This window comes from Acanthochromis polyacanthus, chromosome 9, assembly GCF_021347895.1.
Source record: "Acanthochromis polyacanthus isolate Apoly-LR-REF ecotype Palm Island chromosome 9, KAUST_Apoly_ChrSc, whole genome shotgun sequence".
Lineage (NCBI taxonomy): Eukaryota > Metazoa > Chordata > Actinopteri > Pomacentridae > Acanthochromis > Acanthochromis polyacanthus.
This window is the reverse complement of record NC_067121.1, coordinates 19,899,025-19,919,023: the sequence shown is the minus strand read 5'-3', so window position 1 is coordinate 19,919,023 and position 19,999 is coordinate 19,899,025. Positions and strand designations below refer to the sequence as shown.

The following is a 19,999-nucleotide window of genomic DNA, read 5'->3' as shown; positions in this document are numbered from 1 at the left end:
ATTTAAACCTATTTAATAGTCAGCAAAAACTTGTGCATTTTTCTTGAAATAATTAAGAATTCCATCCATCTATGCATAATCTATAAACTACTCAATCCTCTGTTGGATCGTGGGAGGCTGGAGCCTATCTCAGCTGACTCAGGTCAAGGGTTCGCCCTGGACAGGTCAGCAGTCTGTCTCAGAGCTACAGAGGGAGACAGGTGATCAGAACAATATGTTAATTTTCCAAAAAAAAAACCTTCAGTACCATTAAAACAACCCTGAAACATGCAGTGCCTTGTGAAAGTATTCGGCCCCCTTGAACTTTTCAACCTTTCGCCACATTTCAGGCTTCAAAAATAAAGATATAAATTTTAATTTTTTGTCAAGAATCAACAACAATTGGGACACAATCATGAAATGGTAAATGGTCTGTATTTATATAGCGCTTTACTATACCTGCAAGGTACCCAAAGCGCTTTACATGATACATCACATTCACCCATTCACACACTGATGGCGGAAGCTGCCATGCAAGGCGCTAACCACGACCCCATCAGGAGTAATTCGGGGTTAGGTGTCTTGCTCAGGGACACCTCGAACACGACGGGGCGAGGATTGAACCGGCAACCCTTCGGTTGCAAGACGGCCACTCTACCCACTGAGCCATGCCACCCCATGAAGTGGAATGAAATTTATTGGATATTTTAAACTTTTTTAACAAATAAAAAACTGAAAAGTGGGGCGTGCAATATTATTCGGCCCCTTTACTTTCAGTGCAGCAAACTCACTCCAGAAGTTCAGTGAGGATCTCTGAATGATCCAATGTTGTCCGAAATGACTGATGATGATACATAGAATTCACCTGTGTGTAATCAAGTCTCCGTATAAATGCACCTGCTCTGTGATAGTCTCAGGGTTCTGTTTAAAGTGCAGAGAGCATCATGAAGACCAAGGAACACACCAGGCAGGTCCCAGATACTGTTGTGGAGAAGTTTAAAGTCGGATTTGGATACAAAAAGATTTCCCAAGCTTTAAACATCTCAAGGAGCACTGTGCAAGCAATCATATTGAAATGGAAGGAGTATCAGACCACTGCAAATCTACCAAGACCCGGCCGTCCCTCTAAACTTTCACCTCCAACAAGGAGAAGACTGATCAGAGATGCAGCCAAGAGGCCCATGATCACTCTGGATGAACTGCAGAGATCCACAGCTGAGGTGGGAGAGTCTGTCCATAGGGCAACAATCAGTCGTACACTGCACAAATCTGGCCTTTATGGAAGAGTGGCAAGAAGAAAGCCATTTCTCAAAGATATCCATAAAAAGTCTCATTTAAAGTTTGCCACAAGCCACCTGGGAGACACACCAAACATGTGGAAGAAGGTGCTCTGGTCAGATGAAACCAAAATGGAACTTTCTGGCCACAATGCAAAACGATATGTTTGGCTTAAAAGCAACACACCTCATCACCCTGAACACACCATCCCCACTGTCAAACATGGTGGTGGCAGCCTCATGGTTTGGGCCTGCTTTTCTTCAGCAGGGACAGGGAAGATGGTTAAAATTGATGGGAAGATGAATGGAGCCAAATACAGGACCATTCTGGAAGAAAACCTGTTGGAGTCTGCAAAAGACCTGAGACTGGGACGAAGATTTATCTTCCAACAGGACAATGATCCAAAACATAAAGCCAAATCTACAATGGAATGGTTCACAAATAAACGTATCCAGGTGTTAGAATGGCCAAGTCAAAGTCCAGACCTGAATCCAATCGAGAATCTGTGGGCAGAGCTGAAGACTGCTGTTCACAAACGCTCTCCATCCAACCTCACTGAGCTCGAGCTGTTTTGCAAGGAAGAATGGGCAAGAATTTCAGTCTCTCGATGTGCAAAACTGATAGACATACCCCAAGCGACTTGCAGCTGTAATTGCAGCAAAAGGTGGCGCTACAAAGTATTAATGCAAGGGGGCCGAATAATATTGCACGCCCCACTTTTCAGGTTTTTAGTTGTTAAAAAAGTTTAAAATATCCAATAAATTTCGTTCCACTTCACGATTGTGTCCCACTTGTTGCCTGAAATGCAAGCCTGAAATGTGGCGAAAGGTTGAAAAGTTCAAGGGGGCCGAATACTTTCACAAGGCACTGTATGTCAGCTTGTTTTTCCTTTTCCTGTCATAAGTTGCTAGACAACTATAAAGCTCTCCAAACAGATGCCGAAGATGGCTTGAGGAGTGCCTCAAACTGTGCCTTGGAAAGTAAGAAGGTGGAGGAAGACTTTTCTGCAAAGAGATGTTTGCAAACTGACACTTTAAAGGTAAATTCAAGTATGTACTTTGTTCAAGATCTACATGTACTTTACTTTAGCCCAATGTTTTTTATTTAATTTTGCTTTGGTCACTGGCCAGAAGTTTCTAATTTATATATTAGATAGATAAAATATCTAATGTCTAAATCACATCCCAACCAATGCAACTGTGTGAAGCACAGCAACAGTGTAGGGGTACTACCTTATGATTTATAGCTCTCGTTATCAATAATTGGGGCACCACCCAAGATTCCAAGGGAAATAATAAACTTTAATAAAAAAATTAATATTCATAAAAATTTTGATCAATCTCATATCAAAAAGTCTTGAATCCTCGTTTAAATTCTACACAAAGAAACACAAGACTGTAATTTGGTCTAAAATGAGGTATTTATTAACTATTCTATGAAAAATAATGACAAGTGAACTATATACAATGTAGATATGATGTGTGTGTGTGTGTGCAGGGCTACATGTGTGTGCGCGTGCATGTGTGGAATGTGGGAGTGTGTGTGTGGTGTGTGTGTGTGTGAGAGATGTGGAAGTGTGTGTGAGAGAGAAGGAAATATGGTGAGGATTAGCCAGAGCTAACCTGACGAGGTAACCGGTAATTTGAATTAAGAATTAATCATTTGTAAAGGAATAAACTGATTAAATGAATTAATTGACCAAGCGGTTAGTACATCACCCATAGAATGGAATCAGAGCAAGCTCAGCTGGATTTTGAAGTGAACCGTCATGGGGCTGGGACTTGCGGCCTTCAGAGAAGCAGCACAACGGTCTGGACTTGCAGGTTCGGAGCGGTGTGTCATCGTTATGGCCACGCTTGGATGTCCTGCCGCGGATTTATCGATTCTATGCAAATGGACCTGATCCAACAGGTCTACAGAGGTCACAGCTGAATGGCGCCGGGTTTAATGCCGCCTGATTTAAGAAAATGATGGCTTTCAATCTTAGCCAAGAAAAACGGATGTTTGATGAAAAACTGTCAAAATTCAGAAAAATAAATGCTGGTTCTGAATCGGTTCTCCAGATTAAACGAATAAAATTCAGCTTAACATGAGCAAAATGTCTAGACTAATGTTCCAAAACTGAAGAAATAAATAGTTAACACTTTGGAAGGAAAATAACTTAAAGAAAAAGAAAAACGCGCTTTAGATAGAGAAAATGAGAGAGACTTTGGTTGGCCCCTATTGAGACAAGTCATTCCATTTTTCTGCTATCAGTACTTTTTGTCATTTTAAATAGGCTCCCTCCCAATGCTGCGTGCCATTAATTTCCACATTTGCTTCATGTCACGGCGAGCGGGTGGACCCAAGCAGAAAGCCACACTACCAGGGCTGGCTGAATGCAAGTGGTTTATTGTTGGGGATGAACAATGGCCAGGATGGGGAAACCAGAGTGCATGAGCGGGGGGTTCCAGGCAGGAGTGGGGGTTCCAGGCAGGAGTGGGGGTTCCAGGCAGGAGTGGGGGTTCGAGTGGGGGTTCCAGGCAGGAGAGGGGGTTCCAGGCAGGAGAGGGGGTTCCAGGCAGGAGAGGGGGTTCCAGGCAGGAGAGGGGTTCCCGGACAGCTGGCTGCGTGGAGGCAGGAGAAAACAAACGTGAGGAAAAACAGGGTAGAAACTCAAACAGATAATGCATAAAGGCTGGAGAGCAAACCGAACTGCGTGGTTCTTGGTTAACACTCTGGCAGGGAGTGGAAGGCTGAGCCGGTACTTATTGCAGAGGTGAGTCGTTAGTGAATGATCGTCAGCTGTCGGGGAGCCATGGAGATAGTTGATTGCCTGAGTGGAGTCAGCTTGAGAAGCTAGACTCCACTCAGGCACCGAGCTGCAGGGGAAAGACAGGGCAGAGGAGCGGATGGGAGACAACCAGACAAACAGGGCAGAGGAGCGGACGGGAGACAACCAGACAGAGACAGGGCAGAGGAGCGGACGGGAGACAACCAGACAGACAGGACAGAGGAGCGGAACTGTGACACTTCATCCTTCCAAAGAATAGGGGACAAATGCTGCATTGCATCATTTCTTTACATTAAACTTCAAGTAATTCTTTTGTTTGTTATTACATTGTAGGCCTTCAATGATTTTGACCAAAGTACCACAGAAGATGAAGAAAATGGGGAAGATGAGGAAAACTCTATTACAGATTATAAAGCGGTAAATTCATACTTCACCCAAGTTTTATCTTGAGTGAATTAAATTCCAACGGTATCAAATGGTCGTTACTGATCTTATCTTTTTTTCCCCTGTAGAATGAAGAATACCTGTCAGATTCTGAAATGGTCTCCGACAGCAGAGCAGCTGAAAACATGGTAAGTGATTGTGTATAAACCTTAGGAGTCATATTCTGCTTTAATCATACACTGTAAAATAACAGTCAATGATTACCTTGACTTTGTTAAAACTAGTTAACATACAGATAAGGGCTCCGGAAATTCCATTCTCAGTAGACTTCACATATGCAAAGTATTTGGCTGCCAAAAATTTTGCTTGTTTGCAGGCGCCAAATACATATTGTTGGCACATTTTTACTGTAAAATTGTTTAATATCATACAATGTGATATCCTGGATTTTTTCACATTCTGTCTCTCACAGTTGAAGTGTACCTGTGATTAAAATTACAGACCACTCTTATCTTCTTAAGTGGGAGAACTTGAAGATTTTTTTGGCTGCCAAAGACCTTTTAGCCCCACTGTAGGTTTTAACTCCTCTTCCGGTCATTATTGGTCACAGGCTCATCATTCTTAACATCCAAGTGTCTGTCTTTACACAAGCAGCATCAACCTAAAGTTTTCCTTTCACGTTGTATATTTTTCTGTCATATTCTCCATATAGAACCACATGGTTGTGTAACCAGGAACATGATTGATTTAAAAAAAAAAAAAACGTTATCATTACCATTCTCTGAAAAAATGTCATGATTAAATCAAAAATTCTGTCAGGGTATGTAAACTTATGAGCACAACTATTCTCACCGAGGACGGAGGAGGAGAGGACGGAGGAGAATCTGGAGAAGCTGAAAAGCCTTTGTATCCAGGTGCAACAGTTTCAAAAGGGGAAACATTACTGATGCTGATGTCTTTTCTGTTACGACACAATTTATCGGGAGAAGCAGTTACTAATTTACTTGAAATGCTCAACATAATGCTTCCTGGTATGATTCCTCCATCACATTACATGCTCCAGAAAGAATTTGGAAGGTCATCTTCATATGTTTCACAGTAAGATCTATGATCGTCCAAAGAAAAGATTTAACAGTGCTGTGTTATTGAAAGATGGGCAGCTGGGTCTGATCTATGCAAATATGCTTTTAGTATAATTTTTTGTAAACTCAGAGTATACTTAACATTAACTTGGCAAAGTATATCTTGTATAAGTACATAAGTAGTAACTTCAAGTTTACTATAAGAGTACTTTCTTATTTCTTAGTATACTCAAAATATACTTGAATATACTACTTTTTGGTAAGGAAGATGAGGACTTTTATGGATGTGTGACAAAAGCTTGATCAAAAAATAAGGTGAGTGTATTTTTAAATACGTAGTAGAATAAAGTTCAACCAAACCCCCTATTTCGTTCCGTTTCCTTGTTTTAGCGTGCGTCCAATAATACGGTGCGTCTTATATTTGGCTTAAGTACAGAAATAAACCCCGTAATCCAGACTGCGCCTTATGGTGTGGAAAATACGGTACTTGAATACTGGTTTGTGGTGTTCAGTGTTTGGTCTTTGGGCCTCATGTTGTCTTGCACTGTTTGTTTAAAAGAAAAGTTGCTGTTGATAGGTTTATGCAATTATTGTTCAAGTGTTTCACTTAACTGTGTTTAAAAAAGAAAAAAGAAGACAAGGTCGGTGTTGATGGTCAGACTGTCTTTGGTCACATATGCGACCTTGTTTCTTTCTTGTGGATGTAAGTCGCTCCTTTAGTTACTTGTGTTTGAATGTAATCCTAATCCTAACAGTTGTGGAGCAAACTGGCTGAACACTTGGTTGCAGTTCATCGTGTCTTCAAAGAGACGCAAAATCGACATTTTAAAGGGTTTAACCATGTTATCTGAGGCACCCAAAGGAATGTTTTTAAGCCTCAGTTATGCACATGTGCACTTTAAGTTGAATGTGGAGGGAGTTCATTTCTGTAGATTAAATGCATTGATGAGATGAAATATTTCTCTGTTAAAACAGGTTCTGTAGTTTCCATGTTTACAATTGTTTGATCTAAAAAGAAATATTAAATCAGTCTGTGATTTATTTGTTCAATTGTTTTGAATGCTTTGTAGGTCAACACAAATTTAGCTTCAGCAAAAGTAATTTCATTTAGGTTGCATCAATAGAACTATCATGTATAGAATATGAAATTTGATCATTGATTATAGATACAAACAAATTAAACACCAACAAGATGACATAAATAAATATATTTAAAAGAAATGCTTCATGCATGTATAACATGGGTGAAGTATGAAAAAGAACATGATTTGACTTAAAGATTTCAATGTGAAATAATGATGCTCAAACAGCAGATATTAATTAAGGGGATATTGGTTGAAAATGTGTTCAAACCAAAACACAATGTAGTTTTGCGCTGTCAGTATTTTTTTTATGCAAATCCAACCAGGTTTTTCTTTCAGTGTGCACAAAACAATTGTTTGCTGCTCAAAATAAATTTTTCATGTTTATGGTTTTATGTCTGTACAATTATTGAGACCTGAAATTATTCCACGTGTTATATAATCATACAGTAAGCTACTATATGAGGCTGAAGATGTAGCATGAAGTTAGCTCTGGATGATGCATTTTTGTTAAATGATTATTGGTAAATAATTACATTAGGTACATTAGATAAGGAACCAGAACAGGATCTGCCCACCAGGCCTGAGATGAACAAATGGAGACAGATCTTACATTATATGAGGTATAAAATTTTCTATTTTACTTCAACATAATTGATGGCACAATTTACCACAACATATTTTATCCAAATGCTCAATTAACCATAAGTTGAAGCAAGAAAACTTTTTTTGAAAGCCATATTCCTCGTATCCAAAGACTACACCAGTGTTTCAGCGTTTCGCATAAACCCAGACCCAACCACAGTGTGCTTTTTGCACTCACTATGACAGTTCAAACAATAACAACACTACATATTTGCTCCATTGCATTTGTTTACGTTTAAACGAAGTAGTGCTGAGACTGCTGTCAGAATGTGACTACCTTGTTTTCATTGCATTGAAAAAGCCACCACCATTCATCCAATCTGCTGCAAACTCCACACTGCACTTCCTCAGGACCCCAGCAATACCCCTACCAAGTCTGAACATGATCTGATGTACCCTTGTCAAGATATGCAGGTTTCAACTCTAAAAAACTAGCTTCTAACTGTTGATTGCATCATCATAGACATTCTAGAATTCAAACCACATTTAAATCATCACAGTGTAGAGTCAGTTCTGGACAGTCAGTGTCTTACGGATTTCAGCAGGACAACAGGACTATATCGAAGCTAGCAAGACATCGAGATTAAATTCAGCAACAACCTTTCGACAAAGTCCAAAGAAGTGAACATTTTTGAGGTAAGTGACTTCACTGTTCTGTTTGATGAAGCAAACACCAGAGGAAACATTCAGAAGGCAGTTTTAAAATCTGTTTTTCTACAACTCTGTAATAATAGTAATAGTTCACGCTGTTTCCTAACTTATAACATGGAATCCAAAAGGAAATTATATTATACTATCCAGCAATACTTTAGTTTTTGTGGTACAACTTGTCTTACCTGCTCAATCAGTTACTTAAGTTCGTCACATTTTCTTTTTCATTTTTGTGACCGAGTGTTTAATGTTAAAAAAATGATTCTGTATGTTTTGTTTTGTATTGCACATTCTCGTTTTTTGTGGGGAATGTGTGCTCAAAGATGAGACTTTCATGACTTCAATGATTTTTTAAATTTCAAGTCACCTGTTTTCAGAGATTATTTCATCGACTTGTCCTGTAGTTGAAACGAGAAAAGACGGTGAAAAATTCATGTTTTATCTGTATTAGTTCTTGAGATATTGTCATTTAAACGTTACCTCAGATGACTGTAATATGTAAAAAATGTGCTGGAAGTGGATAAACAGACTTTTAAAAAATATCTCAAATATCTTGATTTGTAAATAAAAAATCTGAAAACATTCAAAAATATTCGTCAGCAATTTATAACAACATTAGTCAGAGCATGTCATTATAGGTGATTAAATGCAGATAGATGAGAAAAACAACGGCAGTTTGATCATTTAACATGACATTTTCAAAAATAAACAATGCTGAGGACTTTCTAATTGTTTTTAAAGGCATTCTAGAATTCATGTCAAACACAAAAACTCTGAGCGGAGACACCATTTCACTTTATTTTACTGAGTTATTTATTAGTTTATTGAGTAGTTTAGTAAAACCAACCTCAGAGACATCCATATTTCAACAAAATCTAGATAAGCAAACTTTTGTGAGGTAAGTAACTCCACTCTTCTGTTTAATGAAGTAAACACTTTGGAGTTTCTGAGGAAGCATCCGTGTAATTTTGCTGCAATACTGTCCAATATGCCTTATAACACAATTCAGAACAGGTTGTAACACTCAGTGCTGTTGCTTTGTGATAATTGGTTCAATATTTAGCAAATTTGATAAAAAAAACTGAGATCACAACAGTGTGGTAGATTACCAACGGTTTAACAAGACATCCATAGATTATGGTTCTCTTTTGTGTCTGTTTCACTTTCAGTCTTCTGTGACGACATAAAAATGAACATTCAGAGTTCATCCTCATCGCCTTCCTCTGAGGGGAGTACCACAACGCAGCGTTCCAAAGTCCCAAAAGGCTACACGTTGGTGAAAAACCTGGGACGTGGAGGCTATGGAACAGTGCTGGAATGTGTGGAAGACAAGACTGAAGAGCATGTGGCTATAAAGATGCCCGAAAGGAACAATCTAGACCGTGAGGTAGGACACTGATTTCAGCTGAAGAGTGACACAAAAAGACATTTTCTGTGTGTGGGGATTGTCCGGTTTCAATCACTTGTTTTGACAATTGTTATGTTTTCTATTATTATTGTAATGAGGTAAATAACTGTTATTATTCATTAATCTCCTTATTTATATCACTATCATTATCAGCATATATATTATACATCATATATGGAATATGCGTGAACACACTCTCACACACACACACACACACACATACACACACTCCCTCCTTCATACACACAGAGAACAGCTATTTCTGCTTTCATTTCCATTTATTTTTTACCTTTCTTTTCTCCCTGTTTCGTCTTTGTTGCATATATAATCGTTATTACTCATTATTATTGTTTGCTCTCTACTTTGTTTAACACTATCTTCTATATTGTAAAAGTGACCTGTTTGTATGTCTTTAATGTTCACTGTTGTAATAATAAAATTTATTAAAAAAATAAAATAAAATAAAAAATAAACATAAAAAAAAATAATGTACTTCATAGTTGTTGAGAAGAACTGACTGGACTATGTGGCTCAGCAAACATATTATGTCTCCACAGGCGGAAATCTTGGAAAAGCTCATGTGCCACAACTCGGACAAGTCCAACATCATCAAGTACAAGGGAGAAGTCTTTGTAAAAAGTACGCGGCTCCTGGTGTTGGAAAAACTGGACATCTCCCTGTGGGACTATGTACGTGGCTTAAAAGAGCCAATGCCACTGGAACACGTCCGTACCGTTATTCAACAGGTGTGACCTTCTATTGTCTCCCTATATTTATCTCCTACAGTGGTGCTAGAACCAGCATCGGTGGTTCAGGAACCTTTACAACCTCTACTTTTATTGCCATGTGACAGATTTCTTCAACTCCTGACAAATGTTGTTGTTTTTTCTTACAGCTGGCCGTGGCTTTGAATACGACAAAAAGTGCTGGCATAATCCACGGTGACGTGAAAATGGACAACATCGTGATGGTGGATCATGTGAAGCAGCCCTTCAAGGTCAAACTCATTGACTTTGGTGTGGCCAAGTACACGTCCGAAGCCAAAGCAGGAGAGCTACTCCAAATACCTGCATTTAGGTATGATAATACTGTTAAGTTTTCACCACTGAGAAATCTTTAAATCAGCACTGTCTCCTTACTGTCTACTGTGTCACATCTTCATTTGATGTTTTTTCCACATTCAGAGCTCCAGAAATCATCCTGGGCCTGCCGTATTCAGAGGCCATCGACGTTTGGTCGTTAGGCTGCATGATGGCCTGGATGGTGGCTCGTATTGCTCTCTTCGGAACAGAGTCAGAATACTGGATAGTGAGTAAATTACTGTAGCTGAAACGCATTAGACGCCGTCACACGATTAGCTTCAGGTCTAACGTGGTGTTGTGTTCTGTCTGCAGCTCCGACAAATGATCAGTCTGCTGGGTCTGCCGCCGCAACATCTCATCGAGGCTGGTCGGAGATCACGATTCTTTTTGAAGAAAAAGTGTAGTGGCTTGTGGCGGCTGAAGGTACAATACTCCTACTGTGATTTTACCACTGACCTTTACTCGCTCAATAAGATGAAGGCTTTAGTAAGCATCATTGTTTTCTTCTTTCAGACTCCGAGAGAGTATTTTGGGCTCTTTGTCATGTACAGCACCCCCAGATGTCACACGTTCCGCTCTCTGGATGAAATGAAAACGGTAGGTAGTTTAGGAAGCAGCAGCTAGTTGCTGAAGAGTGATGTTCATTTATTGTATTCATATTTCAGGTTGAAGGTGACTTGACCACTGTTGTACTTCCCAAATGTTTTCTGCACCAGGTGTATTCTGAGACGGATAACCCAGCAGAGGCTGATGAGAGGAGGGAGTACATCGAGCTGTTGAAGGCGATGCTTCAGTGGGATGAGAAGGACAGAATCACCCCCAGTGGTATCCTCAACCACCCTTTTATCACCAAAAGCTACCTCAGCAGCAGCTCCCCCACCAGCAGTTGGTAAGTGTGCTTCTATTTACTTTGTACACAGGTTGTGGGATATTAACAGCCCAGCAAGTGACAAAACTCTGATATGGACTTTTGCTGATTTGCATGTTTACATTCTCTGCTTGTCGGATGTAAACCCAACAGTGTGTGTTTCCTTTTTTTAGCAATGAACCTAAACCCTCCACCAGCCTGTTCATCATGGTTAAGCCTGCAGACCCTGAAAACAGAATTGACCTGACAGGCTTACCTGATGAGGACAAAGACCGGGAGGACAAGAAGAGCAGCGAGTATGAGGACATTGAGGAGAGTGATGATTATAAAGCTGCTAAAGACATTGAGGACAGTGAGAGCAATGACACCAGCAATGTCAGCAAGGAAGATCAATTCAGGAAGGTCGAGCAGAACCATCAGTACACTGAAGACAGCGAGAAGGAGCAAAGCAAGAAGAAAAAGAAGAAAAACTGCTTCCAACGCATCTTGTCTTGCATGAAGAAGACGTTCTGCTGCTGTGTGTGTGTGTCTGATGTGATGGACTGAGCAGCACCAATGGCCTGCAGTCACATTTCAGTCTCACAGGTCCTGACCTCAGTAACCTTCGCTGGGTTTATTGTTCTCTTTTTTTTTTTTTTAAATTGTTTGTTTATTTTTCTCTAGTGTTTTGATCTGTTTTCTGTATAATATCCTGCTCTCTCCCTCCTTTACCCTCACTCCAACCGGTCGAGGCAGATGGCCGCCCTGTCTGAGCCTGGTTCTGCCGGAGGGTTCTTCCTGAAAAAGGGAGTTTTACCTCCCCACTGTCGCCAAGTGCTTGCTCAGACGGGAATCCAAAGGAAATTTTGGATTTGTTGGATTTCTCTTTGTAATTTTCTTTACTTTTCTCATTGAAGTGTCTTGAGATGACACATTTCAACTTGTAAATAAAATTTATTGAAACTGAATTGAAAGGTTCACCCAAAAAGTGTCTGCATTTTGGTGACATGGTTGTTGCTCACAACTGGCCTGAGTCAGTCATGGCTTCTCAGTTGCCATGCAGAGCAGAGACTCTTTTGTTTGTTTGTTTTAAATGTTCATCACTATTTTTGGTGAATTTTTGAATTTGACATATTAAATACAGTGACTACAATGAAATCTGACAATTTTAAGCTTCTTTTCAATATTTTTCTCAATGTAACCACACAAAACTGATGGTATTTATTACAAACAGTCGGAAAGCTGAACCATTGTTTCCATTTTTACAGTGTGTGGCTCTAAAAAAACATTTGTATTTTGGAGATTTTTTTCAGAGAAAGCATGCCTTTTAAGCACAGTAGTGTTAAGAGGGTTAGAAGTGACAAACATATCTCATTGCAATGAGTGATAAAGTTATTTTTCCTGCACTCCGCAACTTACAAGTCTCCAAACTATCAATCCTAACCATTTGTATTCCTTTACATTGGATATCTCTTTTCACAGATACAAAATCACAAAGTGCTTTATAGGGCTGGCCCCAATAGTGGTTTCTGGCCTCCGAATATTCGGGCCCTATTAAAGACGAATATCCGAATATTCGTTCTGCCCCGGCGCGGCGGCTGGTGGCGGCTGGTGGCGGAGATAGCCCGAATATTCGGATCCGTTGGTCTGGTCTCCCGGATCCAGATTTTGCCTTCGTTTTGTCTTCAGTTAAACTGAAGAATTCCCAAACAGCAGGTCTTCAGCATGTGTTTATGCAACGAAGTGAAGCGTGACGTCAGAGTGGGCAGCCACCCGGCCATTCGGGTGGTGGTAACAAACACGAATGGAGGAGCCGAGATGAGCCGAAGAACACGACGGGATGAGCCGAAGTGGGCCGAAGGCGCAGGGAAGAGACGCAGTGTTGCCAACTTAGCGACTTTCTCGCTAAATCTAGTGACATTTCAAAGCTCCTAGCGACTTTTTTTGTCAAAAGCGACTAGCCACATATCTAGCGACTTTTTCTGCTGTTTTGGAGACTCTGACAGGAAAACTGGGATCATTCTGCAGTTACTGTTTTCAATGAGCAGCAGGTGCTGCTGTGAGCTCCTCCCCATCTCAAAGCACAGGCTGTCAGTCCAGTAACCCCGCAGCAGTCCCAGTGTCTGATTAGAGGACACATCGCTCCGCGGCCAGATGGCAGATGAAACACGCATGCGCAAAGTCACTGCAGATCCCATCCAGACTTACGGAGCCATATAAACGAAAATGTTTCTTCACTGACATGCTAAAATAAACCACAGCATTTCGCCTCTGTTAAAAATATTTTGGGTTTTTTATACTCACTTTTTGGTCTCTTCCACAACGTTATTCTCTCCTACAACGTTGATTACAATTACATGCAAACTGAGAAATATGCAAATTAGGAAATGACGTCATTTAGCGACTTCTAGCGACTTTTAGGACAGCCAACAGCGACTTTCCTTACTGAGGAGTTGGCAACAGTGAAGAGACAAGCTCCGAATAGTTTCGTCTGGGGGGAGGAGGAGGTGATCACATAGACATATGTCTTATATGTTATAGACATATATGTGTTTATGTGATCACACGACGAGATGAGCCGATATGTGCAGATGTGGGCCGAAGGCGGAGGGAAGACAGTAACGCCGCATATTCTTTCTGCTCCGTAACGTCCGAAGGGGGGGGGGGGGGACCAAAATTAATATCAGGATACCGCCGTAGCAAATGAATATTCAGATATTCCGGATATTCGGGTCCAGCTCTGGTGCTTTACAATTATAATAAAACAAATTAATGTAATAATAAAATAAAATGTTTATTACCATCAGACCCTGTTCTCTAATATCATTAAAAAAAATTTAATTTCGAAAATAGAAGACGAGTAACAGTTATTATTAGCAAACTTTATAATGTGTTTTACGAATATGCAACATATTTTAACATACTATTATGCTATTTTAACACTAATAATAACATATTTTAACATAATATGAAGTATTAACCAAGTCCATGATGTATTTTCTTTGTATTATACTAAAAAAAACTTAATGGAAGCAATGGCAAAATTTTTAAAAACAATTAATATTAGCAAACTTTGTAATATATTTTACTCATCAGCAATGTGTTCCTTGAAAACCATGGAAGAAATTGGTCATGTGGCCAAATATTTTTGAAGAAGTATCCATTATCTTCCCAGTGAAGAGAAGGAGCACATGGAGTAACACATTTTAGTGCATTGAAAGAATTGAACTTTCCGAACACTATTATGGTCAGAATGGGTCATGCTGCCACCTTGTGGTAAAACCTAAAATATTTTTTAACCTGTGTATGTATACCCTGATCACAAATGCTGGCGGGCCACAAAGAAATTCGACAGTGGGACGGATTCGGCCCTCGGGCCGGACTTAGATAAGATAATATGCATGGATCATTCCAGAACTGGAGGACATTTTACGTCCCATTCATCAAATTTCAAATAATCCATGTAACAAAATATTAAAACACGCAGTTGTTGTGTAAATGTTCTTATCCTGAGACCAAATCTAAAAAAAAAACTATAGGAGAAAAGAATGTTTGAAAATATTTTTTAAAATACCAAGTAAGTCTGGAGTTCCCCTTAAAGGGGAACTTCGGGGTTTTTTTTCAACCTGGGGTCTGTTTTCATATGTCTTTTCATACATGTGAGTGATGGAGAAATGAATTTTCGACATAACTGCAGTATTTAGCCAGGCAGGCAGTTTCGCAGCTCAGCTAGCAGCTCAGCTAGCGAAAAGTATGGGGCAACGTGCCCCCCCGCGTCAAAGTCCGCCCCAACATGCTTTTTTTCCCACACTGACCGGCTCGGATAGTCTCAACGAGTGTCCCACAACATACTAGAGATGAGAAGTGAACGAAAACCTCCACATTACTTGGCGATCGCTATTTGTTGTGGTCTGTATCCAAATCTCAGGACGCTAGAAAGCAAATCTTGTTTTGGCGCGATAGCTCGCGCCAAAACCAGAGAATCTTGGAGGAGAATATATTTAGGTGACACTTTTCTCGGTCTGTGGCTGCTGTGTTAAAGACACAGAAAGACTCACCAGCTCTTTAAGTATCAAAATAATCCTGCTGTCATTTCACCGATTCTAACAAAACATTACTCCATAGATGCTGCTTTCAAACACATATCATGAATCTGAAATCATTAAGAGGAGGACCTCCATTGTGGGAAACAACAGACGCTGTATTTGTGAGGAGTGTGGTCAGAAAACCGGCATCAATACAGACTGAGTGCTGGAGGGCTTTATAATCTACTCCCACTTCAGGTTGGTTATTTTAAAAGACACTCTTTGGGTTCCTTCATCCAAACTGGCAAACGGAGGCAGAGTGTGTACAAGATGGAAAGGGTTTGAGCTGAATTCTTGGGGCAGTTTTGGGGGGAACACTGGCTTGGATCAGTGAACACAACATCGTAACTGAGGCAGCTTGGTCTGAATTTTGTAGCACTTCTTATTTACACATGTGCTCCTGAATACATTTTACATTTCACACACGTTTATGATGACTTGCAAACGTCACTGGCACCATCAGGTCGTGACTGTAACACACTGTGCTCTCAAAAAGCCTGATGGCACTCTTCAAATAGTCCTTTCCTGTATTTTTAAAAATGACTGTAGACTAACTTGACAAAATTCACTTCTCTCAAAGTAGACATTTCAGTGTGCTACTGACCTCCCCCGGGGTGGAGATTTGCCGGGACGTCCTCGCTTGCTGAGCAGAGTTGGACCTCGGGGGGCTGGAGCTCCTCTCGTCCTGGAAATCAGAGTCTGAGTCAGTATCCACATCTCCCTCTACACCAGAATCGGAATAATAGTCTGAATCTGAATCTGATTCTGAGGTGTACGGTGGGGGGATGAGACTTATGTGAGGCTCTGGAGGGTAATGCAGTGAGCCAGAGGTGGACGGCTGGGGGCTGGTGCTCCTTTCTGGCTGGGCAGCGTGTTCCTGTGACAGATAACTTGAGGTCAAACACTGTTGTCTAAAAATGCTGACTGACTGGGGATTTCATTTGGTCATTTGTTGTATTTATTACAGTTACGGTAAGCTATCCTCACAGGAGGCAGCCGTCTGTGAAAACACATTTCAGCAGAGTGTTTAGGACGACTGACCTCCGGCCGGGATGGTTCCTCGCCTCCACGCTGAGAGCCAGAAGGGGTGCAGGACCACTTGGCTGGAGGCTCCTGGTGGGCTGCTGTCTCGCTTTCGCTGGTTAGAAAGTTGAGAGAGGAAGAAAGGGAGAAATTTGAAGAAATTTGTCATTTCATTTCATGCACAAAACGGTTTGTCAAAAAAAAATGTATACATTAAATGAATTAGATTAAAATGAAAAAGATATTCCACAAATCTGTTACATTACGAAATTCAATCCAAATATAATAGCAATGCATTCCATGTTTTACTATTTAAACCTATTTAATAGTCAGCAAAAACTTGTGCATTTTTCTTGAAATAATTAAGAATTCCATCCATCTATGCATAATCTATAAACCACTCAATCCTCTGTTGGATCGTGGGAGGCTGGAGCCTATCTCAGCTGACTCAGGTCAAGGGTTCGCCCTGGACAGGTCAGCAGTCTGTCTCAGAGCTACAGAGGGAGACAGTTGATAAGAAAAATATGTTAATTTTCAAAACAACAACCTTCAGTACCATTAAAACAACCCTGAAACATACAGTGCCTTGTGAAAGTATTCGGCCCCCTTGAACTTTTCAACCTTTCGCCACATTTCAGGCTTCAAACATAAAGATATAAAATTTAATTTTTTGTCAAGAATCAACAACAATTGGGACACAATCGTGAAGTGGAATGAAATTTATTGGATATTTTATACTTTTTTAACAAATAAAAAACTGAAAAGTGGGGCGTGCGATATTATTCGGCCCCTTTACTTTCAGTGCAGCAAACTCACTCCAGAAGTTCAGTGAGGATCTCTGAATGATCCAATGTTGTCCTAAATGACTGATGATGATAAATAGAATCCACCTGTGTGTAATCAAGTCTCCGTATAAATGCACCTGCTCTGTGATAGTCTCAGGGTTTTGTTTAAAGTGCAGAGAGCATCATGAAGACCAAGGAACACACCAGGCAGGTCCCAGATACTGTTGTGGAGAAGTTTAAAGCCGGATTTGGATACAAAAAGATTTCCCAAGCTTTAAACATCTCAAGGAGCACTGTGCAAGCAATCATATTGAAATGGAAGGAGTATCAGACCACTGCAAATCTACCAAGACCCGGCCGTCCCTCTAAACTTTCACCTCCAACAAGGAGAAGACTGATCAGAGATGCAGCCAAGAGGCCCATGATCACTCTGGATGAACTGCAGAGATCCACAGCTGAGGTGGGAGAGTCTGTCCATAGGGCAACAATCAGTCGTACACTGCACAAATCTGGCCTTTATGGAAGAGTGGCAAGAAGAAAGCCATTTCTCAAAGATATCCATCAAAAGTCTCATTTGAAGTTTGCCACAAGCCACCTGGGAGACACACCAAACATGTGGAAGAAGGTGTTCTGGTCAGATGAAACCAAAATGGAACTTTTTGGCCACAATGCAAAACGATATGTTTGGCTTAAAAGCAACACAGCTCATCACCCTGAACACACCATCCCCACTGTCAAACATGGTGGTGGCAGCCTCATGGTTTGGGCCTGCTTTTCTTCAGCAGGGACAGGGAAGATGGTTAAAATTGATGGGAAGATGAATGGAGCCAAATACAGGACCATTCTGGAAGAAAACCTGTTGGAGTCTGCAAAAGACCTGAGACTGGGACGAAGATTTATCTTCCAACAGGACAATGATCCAAAACATAAAGCCAAATCTACAATGGAATGGTTGACAAATAAACGTATCCAGGTGTTAGAATGGCCAAGTCAAAGTCCAGACCTGAATCCAATCGAGAATCTGTGGGCAGAGCTGAAGACTGCTGTTCACAAACGCTCTCCATCCAACCTCACTGAGCTCGAGCTGTTTTGCAAGGAGGAATGGGCAAGAATTTCAGTCTCTCGATGTGCAAACCTGATAGAGACATACCCCAAGCGACTTGCAGCTGTAATTGCAGCAAAAGGTGGCGCTACAAAGTATTAATGCAAGGGGGCCGAATAATATTGCACGCCCCACTTTTCAGGTTTTTAGTTGTTAAAAAAGTTTAAAATATCCAATAAATTTCGTTCCACTTCACGATTGTGTCCCACTTGTTGTTGATTCTTGACAAAAAAAATAAATTTTATATCTTTATGTTTGAAGCCTGAAATGTGGCGAAAGGTTGAAAAGTTCAAGGGGGCCGAATACTTTCACAAGGCACTGTATGTCAGCTTGTTTTTCCTTTTCCTGTCATAAGTTGCAAGACAACTATAAAGCTCTCCAAACAGATGCCGAAGATGGCTTGAGGAGTGCCTCAAACTGTGCCTTGGAAAGTAAGAAGGTGGAGGAAGACTTTTCTGCAAAGAGATGTTTGCAAACTGACACTTTAAAGGTAAATTCAAGTATGTACTTTGTTCAAGATCTACATGTACTTTACTTTAGCCCAATGTTTTTTTATTTAATTTTGCTTTGGTCACTGGCCAGAAGTTTCTAATTTATATATTAGATAGATAAAATATCTAATGTCTAAATCACATCCCAACCAATGCAACTGTGTGAAGCACAGCAACAGTGTAGGGGTACTACCTTATGATTTATAGCTCTCGTTATCAATAATTGGGGCACCACCCAAGATTCCTAGGGAAATAATAAACTTTAATAAAAAAATTAATATTCATAAAAATTTTGATCAATCTCATATCAAAAAGTCTTGAATCCTCGTTTAAATTCTACACAAAGAAACACAAGACTGTAATTTGGTCTAAAATGAGGTATTTATTAACTATTCTATGAAAAATAATGACAAGTGAACTATATACAATGTAGATATGATGTGTGTGTGTGTGTGTGTGCGCGTGCATGTGTGGAATGTGGGAGTGTGTGTGTGGTGTGTGTGTGTGTGAGAGATGTGGAAGTGTGTGTGAGAGAGAAGGAAATATGGTGAGGATTAGCCAGAGCTAACCTGACGAGGTAACCGGTAATTTGAATTAAGAATTAATCATTTGTAAAGGAATAAACTGATTAAATGAATTAATTGACCAAGCGGTTAGTACATCACCCATAGAATGGAATCAGAGCAAGCTCAGCTGGATTTTGAAGTGAACCGTCATGGGGCTGGGACTTGCGGCCTTCAGAGAAGCAGCACAACGGTCTGGACTTGCAGGTTCGGAGCCGTGTGTCATCGTTATGGTCACGCTTGGATGTCCTGCCGCGGATTTATCGATTCTATGCAAATGGACCTGATCCAACAGGTCTACGGAGGTCACAGCTGAATGGCGCCGGGTTTAATGCCGCCTGATTTAAGAAAATGATGGCTTTCAATCTTAGCCAAGAAAAACGGATGTTTGATGAAAAACTGTCAAAATTCAGAAAAATAAATGCTGGTTCTGAATCGGTTCTCCAGATTAAACGAATAAAATTCAGCTTAACATGAGCAAAATGTCTAGACTAATGTTCCAAAAACTGAAGAAATAAATAGTTAACACTTTGGAAGGAAAATAACTTAAAGAAAAAGAAAAACGCGCTTTAGATAGAGAAAATGAGAGAGACTTTGGTTGGCCCCTATTGAGACAAGTCATTCCATTTTTCTGCTATCAGTACTTTTTGTCATTTTAAATAGGCTCCCTCCCAATGCTGCGTGCCATTAATTTCCACATTTGCTTCATGTCACGGCGAGCGGGTGGACCCAAGCAGAA

At 40.4% G+C, this 19,999-nt stretch overlaps 1 protein-coding gene across 2 annotated transcripts in view; it reads right to left on the bottom strand.

The window, feature by feature from the left end:
- Positions 1-19,999, bottom strand: part of LOC127535517 (myosin-K heavy chain-like) — a 98,056-nt gene that overhangs the window by 65,469 nt on the left and 12,588 nt on the right. Inside the window, exons 1-2 of one of the 2 annotated variants that reach the window (XR_007944351.1) lie at positions 16,073-16,170; positions 15,901-15,981 (exon numbers count right to left, since the gene is read on the bottom strand). The exons of the other annotated variant lie outside the window; for it this stretch is intronic. The gene's annotated coding sequence lies outside the window, so the exon portion shown is untranslated. Of the gene's footprint in view, positions 1-15,900; positions 15,982-16,072; positions 16,171-19,999 lie in introns of those variants that run through there. 2 annotated transcript variants of the gene reach the window in all.